The sequence below is a fragment of the Heterodontus francisci genome, chromosome 38 (genome assembly GCF_036365525.1).
Source record: "Heterodontus francisci isolate sHetFra1 chromosome 38, sHetFra1.hap1, whole genome shotgun sequence".
In the NCBI taxonomy this organism is placed as follows: Eukaryota; Metazoa; Chordata; class Chondrichthyes; order Heterodontiformes; family Heterodontidae; genus Heterodontus; species Heterodontus francisci.
In genome coordinates this window covers 28,308,420-28,327,099 of record NC_090408.1, presented here as the reverse complement: position 1 = coordinate 28,327,099, position 18,680 = coordinate 28,308,420, and positions in this window count along the sequence as shown.

Genomic DNA, 18,680 nt, shown 5'->3' with positions numbered 1-18,680 from the left:
GGCGCCCTCTCCTGGTGGGGCTGCTGAAGTTTGGGAGCTGCCAGCCCTCTGATTGGGCCTGCAGCATCAGGAGCCTACCAAACATCCTTAAATGGATGGTGAGCCTGGAGAGGGCCAATTAGGAGGCTGCCTCTGGATGAATTGCTGATCTGGTCCCACTACTGGCAAGTGAGGGCCCATGACACCCATTTTATCCTGACACCCACGGGAAAATCTTGTCCCAAGGATTCAGTGTTGTGATGGAAACCATTTTGTTTGCTTGTTGCTAGTGCCATTTAATATTATCTTTTAAAAATGATAGATATTGTCCAATTGTAAAAAAAATACTCTTCTGTTAGATATTAGGTTAGTTACGTTTTAAATGTGAATTCTTTCTTCAGATTTAAGCTCTTTCTGTATTTGAAATACTGTAAGCAATAAACAAATAACTGCCTTCATATTGATCCTAATCATGTTAAATTAACTTCAGTCTAATGGAGAATATTATTTATACATCATGTTTGTGTTACTACACAGCCAGGTTAATTTTAAACCAAGTTGTTCTGATGAATGTCAATATAGTTCAGCACTAAGCTCTTGTGACACCCACCACTGTTACACTTCAGAACTTATAGACAATCTCCTGTGGTATTGCTCAAAGTCGGAGGGTGTGTTGCTTTAAAAGACTAGTGATATTTTCTGCTGCAATGAAAATATATCTTTCTATTGCTTATGGAACCCTGTCTCTTTAAGCCTATTAGGTTTAATTGCTGTATGTAGGCATATCCCGAGGCCAATTAAACAGTCATTGTTTCCCTGTAGATGGGTAGCTGGTTGTAAATGCCAGACTGGTATTCTGGATCAGAATATGACTGGCTTTCTTTATCTTTAAAAGAAAATTTGCTTTGCGTCTGTGGAAAGTGTGACAATTTGTAGTGTGACATCCGGGGCTGAATTTTATTAGTGCGCCACACTTCACGGCAGTGGCTGTGAAATCGGCAGCCTTGTGACACGGAAACACCACCGCTGAGCCCCGGTGATATTTCGCACAGGGGCTCATTTAAATGGAGGGGGAGGAGAATCCGCCCCGGATGATGTAAACGGGTCGGCCGCTCTGTCCCGTCAATGGCATCCGGTGCCACCGTGCAGGCGCCGGCGTCATTTTTAAAGGGCTTCAAGCCCTTAATAAAAATTTGAATGTTTAAAGAGAAAGTACTTTGTTAATTTTTTTTACATAAAAAGCAAAAGCTGGAGGCCCTTTCCCAACACCCACCCAATGGCTGTTTTATATGCTGATATGACAAGCATTAATTTTATTCCCACCCTGAACTTTCCCCCCAGCCTGGTCACTTTTGCCCTTCAAACCCTTCCCACCATCCCAACAGCCAATAAAAAAATGTTTTCCCCATGCTCCCCCCCACCCTGATAATTTCAGTCCTCCCCCCTCCTCACCAGTGTATCGCCTCAGAACTCCGTATGGAGTTCCGAAGGTGCACGAGTTGCGGTGGGTGGCGGTAATATCGGCATGAGAAGGCCGCCAGGACCAGGTTCGGTGAATTTGCATTTGTTTTACATAATTTTAAGATGTAAGTGAAAGCCCTGCCACTGAGCCACGGTGGGGGGGGGGGGGGGGCCACACAGAGGCCTCGCCGCCGCCAGTAAAATACGGCGAGGCCTTCCCGGCGTTGAGAGTCGTGGCGGGCCGCCCCCGCAAGCATTTTACGGGTTCCATGCCATGACCCCCAACATCAAGGGGCTTGTAAAATTCAGCCCCTGAAGTCTAACAGGAGGTGGATCTCAACTGCACAAAACAGGGTGATGGTGGTTGTGGGGGCTGTTAGCAGATCAACTACCCATTAGACAGCCCAAAGAACATTGCTTTCCATTGAAGGCAGAGTAAGATAGAGCGACATGGATACCTCAGTAGCCACAATGGTGATTAGTGGTATTAATGCAAATGATTGTTCAAAGGCAAAACATGAGTCCAAAGCCCACCAATTAAATAAAACTATTATGGAAAATGAAAAATGGCTGGTATTGCTACCTCTGGTTCTGATTATTGCATAAACTGTAAGAGCTTAACTTGTGCAGTTTGTGACAATATTAGAAGTCCTCTATTGTATTACAGCACCCATCAAAAACACTCTAGCCAACTGTTATTCTCCATGGCCTTGAATTCACACCACGAGATAACTGAAATGTATACTTGGTTCATCTGCAGTTCTGTTCTCTCTGCTGTTTCAATCAGTGTGTTAATTTGTTGAAAATAAACAAGTTAATGTCTGGTCTAAAATAGCACAGAAGAATTTCAGACCAACCCAATAAATGTGCTTATCCCTGATCCCACTGCACCGTTTCAAGGCTGTTGTTTTAAATCAGAACATAAAAAGCACAGAATGAGAAGTCGCCCATTCAGCCCATCCATCCTACTCCTTCCACACACCTTGCCTAACATACCCCCCAGAATGGACTCTACACCACCCTGCTAGCCTCCTAAGGGAAAGCTTAGCATCCGGATTCCCAAACACAAAATGTCACTGTGTTGATCTGTTAAAAATGAGGGGTGAAATAACACTTAAAAATCTACCCTATGGCTTTCCCTGAATGTAGCTATACTCAGTATAAAAAAATAAAGCCTCTGGTGCAACTGGATGGACTTTTCTGATCCAATGTATTCTTATATTTTATATAAATATCTTATATTTATGATTTGGGATCACCCTTCCTAAATTTTTATTTCAATTTATTTTACATCATTCTAAAGACCTTGCTTTTCAAATTTTGATTATAAACAGATCAAGAAATAGAGACTGTTAACTACATAGATTCCACTGCACTTATATTGCACCCATATTTGTTGCACTTTACACTACACGCTGCACATGAGTGGGGGGGAGGGGTAATTTTGCTGACCATAATTTCACTCACAAGATGGAATTAGTTTGCTTGCTTCATACCCTCTCTTTTTATGGTAAATTGTGTTATACTAAACAACAGATGCCCTGAGAGTTCATTCTGCTTTACAGAAAAATCAACACGAAAAATACCAGGTCTGCACACCTATTTCATCGCCATGATCGTGGCCGAGATTCTCCTACACCTCCTTGACATTTCAGCCAGTCTTATCAATTTCCTTCCCACCTTCTCCTGGCCTCTCTCCTTAGCAGCCAACCTGAAGTATTAGGCACTCCACAGCTGCTGCTCTTTTCACATTAATCTATCGGAATCAATGGACATTTCATTAGAGTAATCAAGTGTGGATGCTCCCTGCATTTATATTCACCCCCACTACTTTCCCAACTAATTGGTCCAGGAGCAAGTCAGCTTAGATATTTTTCCCCAACTGGAGATATGTGTCAAGTGCATGTTTTTTCACCATTATCTAAAATACTTATCAATACAATTCTCGTATAATAGCCCTACCCCTCAGACACACATTGCAGATGACAAGACATAATGCACTTTCCACTTAATGTTTCCAACTTCCTCTACCACACATGTATACTGTACAATGGGTAATCATTCATAAACTGTGGATTGTCAGATAAATAGATTTGCATTTAACCCTGTAGGATTCAGAGCTCTTTGCCACATCTACCGACATGGGCTGATTTTAGGTACTACATCGCATGAGCAACATTATTTCCATGTTATGCTCACTGCAGTATTTTACTGAATAGCAGGGAACAATTTAAAGATACCTCAACACATAATTAGCAATATCCAGAAGGAACTGCAGAGAAATGTCCATTCATAAAATTAAATTTTCACGGACTACGGCAGTGAATTTGAATCTAAAGCAAATTGAAAGATTATCAATTTTTTTTTTACTTCATTCAATTTTGGGCCTATATTGAAATTCAGGACGTGGAGGCTTTATGTTCATTAAAATAAATGCAAAGAATAATTGTCAAAGCCTGTACATAAATAGTATTGATTTTTCTGATGCTTTGTAAGTGTAATGTACACAATACACAGGCAAGTGTGTGGCAGGTTCAGTCACAAAGCCCACGGAAACCTTTTTGGAACATCAAGTCGCTGTGACCCAAAGCAGCAGCTAAAAATATCACACGGTTAGATAATTTCACTTTCCCCCAATTATTATTGATATGAAGCTAAATTTATGAATAAGTTAATTTCTATGATCCAACTTAATTTTATTTTCAATGATCATTCCGACATTACTCTTTTTTAAAGTATGATTTTGCAACTGACTGGCATTAATACAATGCAGCCAAAATTCAAAACTTTAAAGGTTGAATATTTTTGCCGTTTGATTTTTCTCTGGCAAAATATTGTTATTAAACATCACCAGATCTATGCTGCATGAAACCATTTTCTTGGATGTGCAGTTGCCTGAAAGGCCGAGTAAGTAAAGGCCAAAATCAAGGAAAATAATTTGCTTTCAAATCACTTTCAGTCTGGTGTTCTCAATAGTTATCTTATTACTATCTAAATTAGATTGGTAATTTCTCTCTACCTCGAGAAAATAAACTAAATCTCCAAAACTCTTTAGAAAGCTTCTGATGTTTGTCAGAAAAATCTGTGATACTGCCAGGCGATGACTGACCTCCAGGCCAGGCTGACTCTAATTTGCAGAGTGTCTCAGGTCCCAAGAGTTTACTGTGGACAGGTCAAACAATCAACCTGACCGAGCAGGCTGCCTCTGTCCAGCTGCATCCCTTCCCAGTAGGACCTTTGTGGACAGCTAACTAGATGCTGTGGCAGATGCCTGAAATCGAGAGCTGGAAGTTTGCAGCACAGACCCTCATTCTGTGCTTTTATTCCCATCCAGACTGATTAAGACATCAAATTGTTCACATATTGAACTTTGGGATTTGAATTTTGTTACAGCTGTGAGATAAATATTATGATCTTGCTTCACATCACACTCTGAGATGGGGGTGGGAAGTCAAATAGAATGCTGTAAAGTTAAAGTAATCATTCTAATTAGCATAAACAGTTGTTAGAATTCAGATCTTTTAACTCTTCAGGCACAGAATGTCTTTGTTGTGCTAATCAGGTGATGGGTGCTATTAATTCCCAGTATATGCAAAACAAATTGAAGGGTTCAATATATAGTGTTTTAACATCTTTTCACAACAGAAAATAATCATTTACAGTGCTTTCTGTGATAATAGACAACATGAACTGTTTATTGAAATGTTTACTACCTGCAGATAGTGGCTGAAATTCACGGCATCTAAAAGGTTTGAGCCTGAATTTGACTTGCAGCATAGAAATAAAAGTTGAATATGCTCTGTCAGTGCAAGTAGACAAGGTTACATTAATCCCAGGTTGCTTTCACAGGCCGGAGTTTGGCTTCAAGAGATGCTCTTAAATTGAGGAGATGGACATTATCACAATCTGCTAGCTGTTAAGAGGCTCTTAATAAAATGCCAGAGAGCTGTGATCACATCAAATGGATTCTAATCTTTCTGAATGCACTAACTTTATTTTTAGAAAATATACAAACCATAAAATCTGCTGCCAAAGTTCACATTTAAAGGAACAGGAATTAATAGTGGAAAACGTTACAAGGAAACAAACTTGAAGCTCATTAGCCTGTGGCACCTACAGGCTCATCAACAGATGTACAACAATATTACGGCTCGTTTAAATCTTGGTAAAGAACTGTTATGCACTATTGTTATTGACTTTCCTCTTCTAATTATCACCCAGAGGTGACAGATGATGCACACTAATGACCACATATTACTATCTAAGCTGAATCAGTGTCAAAACCTTAAAGTGATTACTACCTGAAGAAAATCAAATAGGAATATTCTGTAATCTCAGGAGCTCTACTGGTCTAAACTAATGCAAAATAAACTGTACATAACTGGTAAGGTGAATGGAGAAGGATAAAATGCTGGGTTTAGTAACAAACCCCGTCAAGGTATTTACTTGCAGAAAGAAAACCCTTATGTTTGTGTTGAAAACCACAGCAGGCTGCCAAATTGCTCAAATTTGCTTGTAATAAAAGCTGGAAGTGTAGCGACTCTCACTACACAAAGGATGATATGCTGGCAGTTATCAACATTTAATGCTCACAGGAGCAGACAACAGTGCAAAGTCTCTTCTGTTCACTGACGCCATTTGCCTGAAAGTGAAGGTGTCTGCGAGCTCTGAACAGCTCTTTGCTTGCCCTGGTCACGCTGCCGGCAAGACTGATCGATCAATACACTGTGTGACACTTTCAGAATTCATTGGAAATGATGCCCTTTCAAATGGCACCCACATTTTACAGAGGCCACTTTCATTGTAAAACACAGAATGTGTTTTTCCAGTTATGTTTCAGTGTTGGTAAACTTTAGGTTAGTTGCTTTAAATTAAACTTTTACATTGTCAGGGAGCCGAACAACACAGACTTTAAGTACCTAAGGGCTGTACTGCCTGATAACATTATATCTGGTCCCTAGCTAAACCTCGTGCTGTATTTATAATTTCACAGTAGATTTCTTTTTGCATGAGCAAACAGACTGTGGACAGTAATGCATGCACTGACCGCCTCTAGACTACGTTAGCATCCTGACCAATTATCAGAGGTCAAACCAGTTACTTTGAAGCAGGGAGTATTCGCTACCCTTTTTCCCTAGGAGAGCTGAAGGTCATGAATACATTTTTTGAACACTCATGAATGAAGGCACATCTTAAAAAAAGTGCAGTTTAAATCAATATCACTTTGAAAGGACAATTACTCTCATTTTTAAAAGGTAAAATCCTAACTTTAGATTTCCTCGCCTTGTAAATGACCTGATTTTTTTTTTGACTGCTGAAACAGAAGGGCAGAGAGGCTTTAAGAAGAAATAGGAGCAGAGAGGCTGATTTTCCATCTGGAGCCTGGCGGACAATCATATTCACTGCCAGCAAATTGGGCTCCCGCATGGTCTAATTCCTGCTTCACCACAGACTGCTAACACGGCTGGGATAAAAGAAAGAGGAAAAAAATCTATGCAGGGAGACTGCAACAGCACATATAGTCTGCTCTGAGCTCCTTCCAGAGGCAGACAGAAATCAATAAATCAATAGGAAATGTTCGTTGGCTGTAAAATGGGTAGAGAGGCGGTGTCAAGCCACTTTAAGATGGATGGACAGTAGGTTTGCAGTCTGCAGAAAGGCCAGAGGTGACTATCACCTTGAGATGAGATCTGTGACCACTGGCCTAACTAAAAGCATAGATTTGAAGCTTTTTCCTAATAAATCTCAGCTACAGTGAAGGTCAGTGTGCACCTTGCCCACTATGAGGTTATTTCCCTGGGTTTGTTCCAACTTTGCCACTGGTTTCCTGGGCCCAGCCCTGACAGCTGTCTCTATTGCACCCACTGTGCCAATTCATTGAAATGAAGACGATAGGGCACTGAAATGAAAATAAATTGGTCCTTGTTCAACATTAGTTAAAATAGAATTCAGGTGATCTTCACAAACAAATAATGATTTCCATCTTAAAAGGGATTTCATATGAAGGGTTTGGTCGGGTAAACCTTGCTTTGAAATTTTTATCAGTCTTTTGTACTCATACGAATTCAGTAGTTATTTAACAGGAATTTGTAAAAATGGAAACAATTTCTTTACACTCTGCTTTCTTCAATTTTTGTGTGCCATTTTGTTGCATTAAAGGCATTGGATAGAATTCCCTGTGCCCTATTTGTTAGACTTTTTACATATAACTGAAAATGTTACACACGTTCAAAAACTCAACTGAAAATAGGAATATGCATTGTACTTGGTGCATGATTAGTAAGTACAGATGTAACAACAATGCAGAGATGTCAGTCAAGTCGTGCTGTAGGTGTACAGTGGCTTTTCTCAAAACGTCATGCACTAAGATATGATTTGTGATAAATCTGTGGCCTTAAGCAAAATACCCCTTTACTGTCTTTTATCTTTATAGTTCTTTCCGGAGCCTCTTTGGCCTTGTCAAAACATATCGTCCAGTTAGAAGCTAAAAATATTTTCCAATCGATTCACTGTATTGATTTTTTTTATCTGTATGTTGGCTTAGAGAGTTAAGGTGAAAGGTGAAAGTTCCCCAGCTCACCTCTCCAAGGGTGAAAGGTGAAAGTTCCTAAGCTTAACTCATTGTTTCACCCGGACAGCAGAAGAATGTGTCAGCAGCAGTTCTGATTAACCATACTGGCCGGTGCTAATTCATTCATTTTATGCTGTGTTACCTGCTGTAGCTGAGAGACACACAATTCCACAAGGTGTACCAGCAACAGCAATGACCTGCTCTGTGAAATAAAAAAAAAGAAATATTCAGCAAATTATAGATGGAGCAAAAGTAAGAAGGAAAACATTGTAAGAAAGTTGCTGGAAATGCACTGGATCATTTCTGGGACAATGGGCATGTGCAGTTCTGGTCTGCAGTGCAGTGCACTGTCAATCAAGGTTTGCAGGGAATGTCGTCCAAGGTCACAGTAGCATGTAAACAGGGCATAGGCATAACTCAGCTCAAGGGAGCCAGTGACATATTCATTATGGTAATGAGAACGACATTCCCCTGATTAGCTAACAAAGTAAATGAGAATTTTAGAATCCGCTATTGGTTTCCTGCATTGTTTTTGAAAGGCAAAACATACAGTGCTGGGACCGTAATACTGAGTGGCTTCCATCTACCAATTATCTGCTTGCTAATGTCAGGACAATTTAGCAAATGCAAAACATCAGTCAGTAATTTTCGGAGAAACTGGGCTGATTAAGAGACAAAATTATCATTGCTAACATTTAGATAACTTGGAAAAAGGAATACAAGCAATGTTTAATAGATTTGAACAAAATAATGGCATGATAATATTTGAAATACAGGATTTATATTTCAACATTATAAATTATGAAAATTATATACACAATTGGCCTAGGAAACAAGACACAAACTTAAAATGCCAAACATGCATCTACTTTATTTCCTTATGAAACAATTTTTTTTTTTAGAAGAATGTGCAGCAAAACTCAAATGTGTCATGAAGGATATTTATTTGAAATATATAGCACAGATTAGTGTCATAATTCAACTGCTGTTATCACTTTGGATCATAGTTTCATCTTGGGAACCATAGGTGTTGTTCCACACATTCTGCTTCCAACCTCAGGGGCTGGACAGAGGTAGAGATTGAACACAGCAAACACAGAGCCTTGACCTGAAACATGTCTTGCCAACATTTCCCTTCTTTAATCTTGTCTGCCAAACAATCAGCCTGATGACGACAACACGACGTTGGTAAGTGGTTACACAAACACCGTACTGACTGCAGAGGTAGCAATAGGGGGTGGTGGGAGGTGCGGGGAGAGGTGCAGCCATGGGGTGCAGGAGACAGAGATAAAAGCCTCTAGATAAAAGGTATTTTTATCTAGGTTGTACCCAATTCGTTACATCCTGTCCACCAGCTTCAGTGTGGAATGTTTAGAGAAAATGCAACAAAAAACAGTTTTTAATTTCCTTTACTAAAAAAACCCTTTAATATTTGTGTGAAATGTGGAATGAACAAAATCGATGTGGTATCGACTACTGAGGATGATCACATCCATTTTGCCCTTTGTGGTTGGTGAGATCCATGCTGCAATTACACAGACAGGCTGGAAGCAAGGAGGCTCAATTGGGCTTTCTGCTCCACATTAAACCAAAGCTCACCATTTCAATGCAGATATAGATTGGCACAAGTCAATAGCTAACTCCCCGAATTGTGATGCAGCAACTGTAAACTACAGCACTGAAACTGAAAATTGCAACGCCTGTCTCTATACCCCTTATGTAAGGTGCATAATTACAAAGAAAACTGTGACTACAGAAGCACTTTGGTTGAAAGGATTCTTTGATTAATCAGATCTGTTATCTGGGAAGGCAGTAAAGGAAGATGATGTTGTCTAATTCAAGATGGAATGGGATAGATAGTTTACTGAGCATGATTGTGGGACTTCAGTGAGAGAGAGAATATGATATTATTTGAATTATGGAAGCAGCCAGATATGTCAGTGTGGCCTCTTCCTGTCCTAGGTTTCGTACTCAACACAGTCTAAAACAAAGCAGTCTACATGATTAGTACCCCATCAACCAGCTTAAACAATCTATTTCCTTCAACACACACACATATATATATATATATATATATATCATATATATCATTGTTCCTTCATTGTCTCTTGGTCAAATTCCTGGAGCCCCCTACTTAACAGCATTGTAAAAGTATCTTCACCATGTAAACTGCAGCGGTTCAAGAATGCGGCCCATCATCACATTCTCAAGGGCAGCTAGGGATGGACAATAAATCTGGCTTGAACAGAGATGCCCATATCCTGAGAATGAACATGAAAAAAAGACATTCTTACTTTCTTTCTATGATAGGTTGCTTTTCGACCAACTTTGTACCTTTCCTCCATTCTAAATGACAGAACAGATAAAGTAAATAGATTTACTTAACTGTTGTCATATAGTGACAGTGCTCATGGAGTTGCCACTCATATGGACTGGATGGTCTGGATTTTAGGTGGGCAATCTGGAAATTATAGAAATTGTAAATCAGGCACCAAAAATTCTGTTATTTGAACTAGGAGCCCACTTCCCCAACTATTTCTGCAGCTAATGAAGGAAAGCAGTTATTAAGGTTTCAATGAATCCGCTTTAGTAGAAAAGCACATTGGTTGAATGTGAAAATTAGCTAACTAGTTTATATACAACTCGTTGATATTAACCATGAACACTCATTTCAAATCATTCACTTGTTCAGATTGAAAAGTGACATTACATTTCAGGTTAAGATATTTGTGAACTGAGAGTAGATAAGCTGCCATTTTACTGCAGAACAGTTTTTGTTTTCATCAACACATAAGTGTCAGCAGACTGCTGGAATCTGGTCCTCAATGCAGAGATCAGAGACTTTCCACCAGCCCTGCCAAGTGAGGTGACCTTACAGCACTTGGGTTTGTTGCCATGTGGGTATTGCAGTGGTGCAGTGTCAAGCTGGTTTTGAAAGTACTTGGATGGTTTTCATGGACATGTTATAAACTTGAGAGAAGAGTTTTTTTATATTCTAAACATGCTGTCTCTAAAAACATTTTAAAAAATTTACTGGTTAGGAACAGAGTTCTGTTTTAGATATAATCCTACATGTACAGACCTCTTTGTTGGGTTTAACCCTACATGTGCAGAGCTCTGTGCTGGTATGTAATCAAAGCAGCCCCTTTAATGCAGTAAAATATCCCAAAGCGCTTCACAAGATCATTATCAAATAAAAGGAAATTGGCACCACACCAAAAAAGAAGACGTTAGGACAAGTGACCAAAAGCTTGGCCAGAGAGGCAGGTGTTTAGGAGTGTCTTAAAGGAGGAGAGAGGTGGAGACTTCAGGGAGGGAATTCCAGAGATTAGTGCACAGGCACAGCTGTTAATGGAGGGGTGAAGAAAGTCAGGGATGCACAAGTAATCAGAATTGGAGGAGTACAGTGATCTTGAAGGGCTGGAGGAAGTTGCAGAGATAAGGAAAAGCATTGCTGTGGAGAAATTTGAACTCAAGGATGGGGATTTTATATTTGAGGCATTAGTAGAGTCAACATAGGTAAACAAACACAGGGGTGATGGATGAACGGGACTTGGTGTGAATTAGGATACAGGCAGTCGAGATTTGGATGAACCAGAGTTCATGGATGGTGAATGATGTAAGGGCAGAATAGTTGAGTCTGGAGGTAACAAAAGCATAAATGAGGGTTTCAGCAGCAGATGGACTGAGGCAGAGGTGTAGATGGGCGATATAATGGAGGTGGAAGTAAGCAGTCTTTGTGATGGAAAGGATATAGAGTTGGAAGCTCCGCTCAAACAGCACACCTAGGTTGCGAACAGTCCGGTTCAGTTTGAAACAGTGGCTAGGGAGCGGATGAAATCGATGGTGAGAGAGTTGAGTTCGTGGCATGGGTCCAAGACATTAGATGAGATTTTAACTCACTCAAAACCTATTCATTTACAGGGAGTTAAAATCAGGCCCAATGGCTTTGGTCTTCCCAATTCCTTTCCATGCAATGAGGAACATTCAAAGTAGGTGCACACACAATAATTTCTTTCCATTCTTGGAATTTAAGTGTATACATATATAGCCATGGGCATTTTAAGAGCATTTTCCAAGTTTGCATTGCGGGTGGGAAATCTCATGTGCCCACTATTTTCTGTTATGCTTTGTCAATGGGTTAAGTTCCTCACCAGCAGCGTGGAATTGAAATATTTCCCGCAATTTGTGCAGCGGCCCATGCCTGGCACTCGTTGCTGTGCTGAGAATTTTTAATATTGTGCAAAAGGGGCCTTCTAGCCTCAGTGCTTGCACAAAGTTGTTTTTGGCACTGGGCAAACTCAATCTGCAGATAAGACGAGGGAGGTTCACCCACATTTATCTGTTCAGAGTTGTTTTCTTTGCTTCAGTAAACACGGTGAAATGGGGCTGTTGACTCCTGTCCCTAGTGTTACAGACTTCAGCAAAGGAGCCAGCCAAACAGTTCTTAACAGGAACAAAAAACCCGCACAATAGAATGGTATTACCATTTGAACGTTTTCTGCTTGGAGGGAGACTGGAGGAAAGGAACGTTACCAAAGAAGGTATTAGTGAGCTCAATTCTCCTGCTCACATAGTTGACATTAGCTTCCACAAGTGCTTCAGTCTGTGCACATCTCATCTGCATTTTGTTGTACAGTAATTAACTATTTGTTTCTGACTTTCTGATGAGACATTAAACTGAAGCCCATATGCCCCCTCAGGTGGGCACAGAAGTTCCCATGGTACTTTTTTGAAGAAGGGCAGGCAAGTTGTCTTATCCCTGCTGTCCTGGCCAATATTTATCCTTCAATCAACATTATTATCTGGTCAATTTCACATTGCTGTTCGTGGGAGCTTGCTGTGCACAAGTTCCCTGCCGTATTTCCTACATTACAGCAGTGACTACACTTCAAAAGTACTTCATTGGCTGTGAAGAGTTTGGGATGTCCTGAAGTTGTGAACGGTGCTACATAAATGCAAGTCTTTCTTCCTTTTTATTGCACAGATGCAAACCAGGCCACTTACCCGTGGCTCTGTATCCAGGCTTGTGTGTCAACCCAAAGAACTGAACATCAGGCACAGTTTAATGCAGTTCTTGGTACTATTGATTGGTGTCTCTTCAGGTGAAAATACTCACTCCTGGGCTCTGAAACAAATATCATGCATCAACAACTTAAGCTTCCCTGACAACAATTCCATTGTACAATTGCTCATTACATCGGCAAACAATTAAGAAAAGCTGTAACAAGTTTATCCTGCTGGTAACAAGCAGAGATTTAACTGAGTAATGGCACAACATAATTATCGATCACATGTCACAAATGGGTGGCACAGTAGCGCAGTGGTTAGCACTGCAGCCTCACAACTCCAGCGACTCGGGTTCAGTTCTGGGTACCGCCTGTGTGGAGTTTGCAAGTTCTCCTTGTGACCACGTGGGTTTCCGCCGGGTGCTCCTGTTTCCTCCCACAGCCAAAGACTTGCAGGTTGATAGGTAAATTGGTCATTGTAAATTGCCCCTAGTGTAGGTAGGTGGTAGGATAATGGTGGGGATGTGGTAGGGAACATGGGATTAATGTAGGATTAGTATAAATGGGTGGTTGTTGGTCGGCACAGAGTCGGTGGGCCGAAGGGCCTGTTTCAGTGCTGTAACTCTAAATAAATAAATCTGATATCTGTGCTCACTTCCTGTCTACGGACCTAACTTCCTGTCAACATTTATAGTTATAAATTCCTACATTCACATTTATAATGGAAACTATCCATTTAAATATGTAACACTGCAAAGACACCTTTCCAGCAGTGGTGGCACTATAAAGCTCAGTTTTTGCAGTTTGCAGGACTCAGTCTATATTGCTTGCTAAATTGCTGTCAATTTTACTTTTTAACAAGAAATAACAATATTGAATCAAATTATGATACAGAAACAAGATCAGAATGCATGACTTTAAATAGGGACTGAATTACATCTATGTGTTCTGACCCAGTTTTCCCTCGGCCTCTAAACCCACCTGAGGACCACAATTGGCCAGGACCCATGTGCAACACCAACGGAGCCCAACTAGTTTGCAATTAAAATTTAAACACTTGTAAGGAATCATGAACAAAATGGACGAGAGATATTGGGCTGGATTTTCCTACTGGGGTCAGGAACCCTACGTTGGGAGAACGTCCAAGTCAAAAACCTTGCACCAGGTCAGAAGTAGACCCCACCCCCCCTCAACACAACGTAATTTTACAGTGCCAGGCCAATTAGTGACCAGTAGGTGTGCTTACCGTGCAATTAAGGATTGGGGGAGGGATGGTGGGTGGGTGAGCTGCTGAAGCAAGAATGAGTCACCTCAGTTAGTGGGGCTTCTGATGTATGTAGCAGAGAGAGAGATGGTGCCTCCATCTTGAGGTGCCCACTGAACACTTTTTTAATATAAGAATAGAAAGAGGCAACAGCTGCTAGGCTGTCCTTGTGAAGGGGAAACCCCTCTTCAGGATGCCCTGTGGCCAACTGTGGTTACAACGTTAAGGTGGCTGCGGGGTTGGTGGTGATTGGGGGGGAGGGGGGATGGGAGGGGAGTTGCGGTTTAAAAAGTCCACTGGAGTGGTGGCCACTTTGCTGTCAGGAGGCCACCTTCTCTCACTAGCAGTGTTTTGGCCACCATAGTGGGCCCATCTATAAATTGGAAAATTCCTGTCGGTGTGGGGGAGGGGCCTATTACTTATATTGGCGGCCCGCCACTTGTGGGTGGGTAGACGTCCACCCCTAATCTGGCCTTTTCGAAAATGGCTCAGAGGCGAGGAAGTGGGCTGGCAAACCGGCACACCGACTGGCGGCGGGAAATTCCGAGCTCACCCACCTCCAGTTCTGCTTCGAAAAGCCAGCCCTACGTCTCTCAGGAAATGGGGCGTTAGCTATTAGAAGCAGATGGTGAAAGCTAACAAAATTAGCCATTTCCACGTCACATTACTAATTAGAATACATTCCAAGGCAGGACCACGATACGTCTGGTTCAATGGAGAAAAGCATAAAATTCACCACCGTGTAGGTGGGGCTGAATTTTGTTGAGCTCCTGATGTTGGGCTCCGTGGTGACGGATGGGGTGGGGCCGGAAGATTGCAGGCCCACCACGGAGCCCGATGCTGGGATTGCTGGGCCTGATCTTCTCAGTGTCAGTGAGCCTCCATGGTGGCACCCCATGGCGACGGGACCTGACTTTAAATATTTAAATAAACCTCAATAATACATTTACCTACAATTCCCTGTGATCTTACCGGCTGTCTGGGATCTTCCGTGCGACTGCGACGTGCGGTACTCACGTGCCTACAGTTTCCCGTCCAGGGAAAGCTTGCACCATTGAGGTGGGGAAGGGGGGAATCTGAGGATTTTTAGTGTAGTTGGAGTCGGGGAGGTGGGGGGGGGGCAGGGGGAGAGAGATTGGGTCAATCCTGCATTTTTAGTATGGGGGGGGGAAATGGTGAAGGAGTGACCTTTTACACTTTGTGCAGTTGCGGGGGAAGAGGTCAAATGTTCAATGTAAGTATTTTGTGGGGGGGGGGGGGTGGAAACCGGGGCCGCCATTTATTTTCATTGTATTGGGGGGGGGGGGGGGGGAACATGTCAGAAACGTATTTACAGTATAGTGGGGAGGGGTGGGTATGGGGTTCAACTGTGCAGGTCTGGCAGCCCTTTAAAAATTGCACCAGCGCCTGCGCAGAGGCAGCTGATGCCGTTCATGTGTTGCAGAGCCTGCCCCCGCCACGTGATTTGGGTGGGGGGGGGGGAGATGGCCCGCCTGCAAATTTAAATGAGCCGCCGTGCGGCCCGTTGGTGTGGGCCGTCATTTTTTTGCACCCGCCGCCGCTCCCAAGCAGGAAAAGAAAATTCAGCCCGTGAAATATATTTGTTTAGCTCACTTACGTATACATTGGTTTTACTGCGTGGATGTAAAGCAGTGCTGATTTTGCAGAATTGCAACCTCTATAGTATAACTGCAGGCCATAAAGTCACCTAAAGCAAATTTTGGCCAGAGATGTGTGGCCAGATCCGGGAGGTAGACTCCCATGGCAATATAACTGCAACCATTTAACGCGGAGTTTCGAAACGCTTTCAAGTTTAAAGTAGCTCCAATGTTAGCAGAAGGCAAGTGGAACAGTCAGCCCTCTGCCAACATTAAAATACAACCCGTAGAAAGTGACATGGGGCAGGCAGTATAACTCGGGTCTCCCAGCCCCTCGTCACTCAAACCAGTATCTATAATGTAACAGCACCTTGAAACAGCTACCAAATATTAGACACAAGAAAATGGACCGATTCTCCTGACTTGTGCCCACATTCCTCAGATGTAAAGGTCAGTAAAAGGATGCAGAGACTCTTTTGCCCTGTCTCTACCCACTTCATTGTTGCTCTGAGATTTCTGGAGTTTATTGGTTTAGGGGAGGGAAGGGGTTGGTGGGAGGGCAGAGCTGGACCTGTATCTACAGGAGGTGCAGGTACATCATTATCATGTAAGTGAGGCAGGTAGGGGAATTCGTGACCTCCCACCTGTTTCTTCTGAAGCCATGGTATGCCTAGATGCAGGGGCACTCCAAAAAGCTAGTAAAGGGCCATCACCCCACCACCCTCAAACTGGAGGGTCTGAGGGGGCTGAGCTGCAGGCTGAAAAGGATCCCAGGAAGAAATGGTTATATTTTTAAAAATATTTATCCAGCAGATCTCAAGGCCTTGGGGTCTTCTGCTTGTGCCTCTGAGCAGTAGCCAGAAAGTCATAAGGCTAAAAGCCTTCAATAGAGCACAGGCTTCTAAACTGTGCTTGCGTTTTATCCCCCTATTTCCTGGAATTAGGCCAAGGCATGGGGTGGCTCTGCGCTAGTGGATGCCCCCGGGTCATGTTAATGGCCCACAATTGGAAATTCTGCCACACTTGGGCCAGGATAGTGTCATGGTCCTGTAGTTTTTTTTTGGAATATGCGGTTTCCCTTTAAGGCTTGCAAGGGATCAGTGTTGCTTTAAGAACCAGTAAGCCTTAGGAGTTTTCGATAGGTGCATTTTCGTTGCCTTAGAAACAGCCATTTGGAGACTGCGATTCAAAAGGTGCATTCTTGATACCATGGAAACAGCCACTGGGCGTGAGCCTGATGCGATACATTTGTTTCAATTCAGTTTGAACTGGCTTTTAGTGAGACAGTTTGTCTTAACAGACAGACAGAGACACAGAGGACACAGCTGTGATGAGCACACCTGAAAAAAGAGCTCTCAACCATTTAAACTGAAGGAACAGGATTTTAGTCTGTTGAATTATTATCTCTCAAAATTCTAAAAAGTCAAGCCAAGACAGAGATCTCTGGTAATTTAAACTGAAGGAAGGGAAGTTAGACTGTGACAATCTTTTATCCCTCAAAAACTCTAAAGTCAGCTTGATTCCACTGAAAGAGTTTGCAAGTCGTTAATTATTGAAATTTGCTGAAGAAGGAAAGCAACATTCCAGGAGGACTTCAAGCAACAAACATCCTGTGAGGACTTCGAGCAACATCCTGTGAGGACTTCGAGCAACATTGGACTGTAAATTTGCAAAGACTCCAATTTTTCTATTTTAAATGTTGTTTATATCTTCATAGTGTTTTAAGAATTTAGTTCTTCTACTAAGAGTTAATTTGTTGATTTAAAGACACCTGGGTTTGGTTAGCCTCATTCAGGGGTTAATAGATGGTACAATTTGGCTGGGTCTTTCTTTTATTTGGAAAGTTTTTAAATGATATGTTAGGCGATCTGTGGAGCAACGGGATTGAATTATCAGTGCGTCTCTCCCACCACAATCAGAATCGTATATTTTGATTGGGGGCTTTGACAGGAGCAGTCGGTCGTAACAGTAGGCACAGGGCACTTGTCCAGTGCCAAAGTGGGGTAAGGGGAGGTAAACTAACCCATACTTCCATCCTGTTTCTGTTTATTCAAGGGTATTACTTACTACAGGCAAATTGTAAACTGGCATCTTTTATTCACTTCAGTTCTAAAATGGATGACTGTCTATGGTCTGGACAAAATAAAAGACACTCAGACGTGAAGCTTTTTATTCAACATTACCACTTATCTGTTGGAGGGATCCAATTCTTACACCAGCAAACTCAAGAAAACACAGTCAATTTTCCCAAACTTCACAAAGAATGTACATGTAATATCCATGACTGACCACATGCACCTGTAAGGAGAACTATTACATTTCTTGCAATATATTTCAATAATTTGCAACAGCATTCCTGAAGCTTATTATAATTTGCATTTTCAGCATTAATAGCACATTTTCCTAATGGGTTGATAGACTGCATCACAAAGGGTCAAGTTCACAGCATTTGACAAAAGCAATTCTGAATCAACACTATTATAAGAGGAACAGCGGTTAGTACTCAAAAAATGTTAGGATGATGTATCTTACCGTATGGAAGTAAACCATTCCAAATATAAACTACACATATCAAAAGCAAATCAAACCATGTGTGGATTAATGTTCTTTCACTTATTAATACAAGCTCATTCACTGCCTATTACAGTTTGTGAGGACTGCTGAAGTAGTCTATTGTAGCAGATACCCATGTTATGCAGTCAGAGATTTTCAAGCAAATGTTTTTAGCTAGAGGCTAGAGTATGTTTGTTAAAAGGAGAGGTCTAAAAAAATCTACCATAACGAGGGTTGACTGCAGC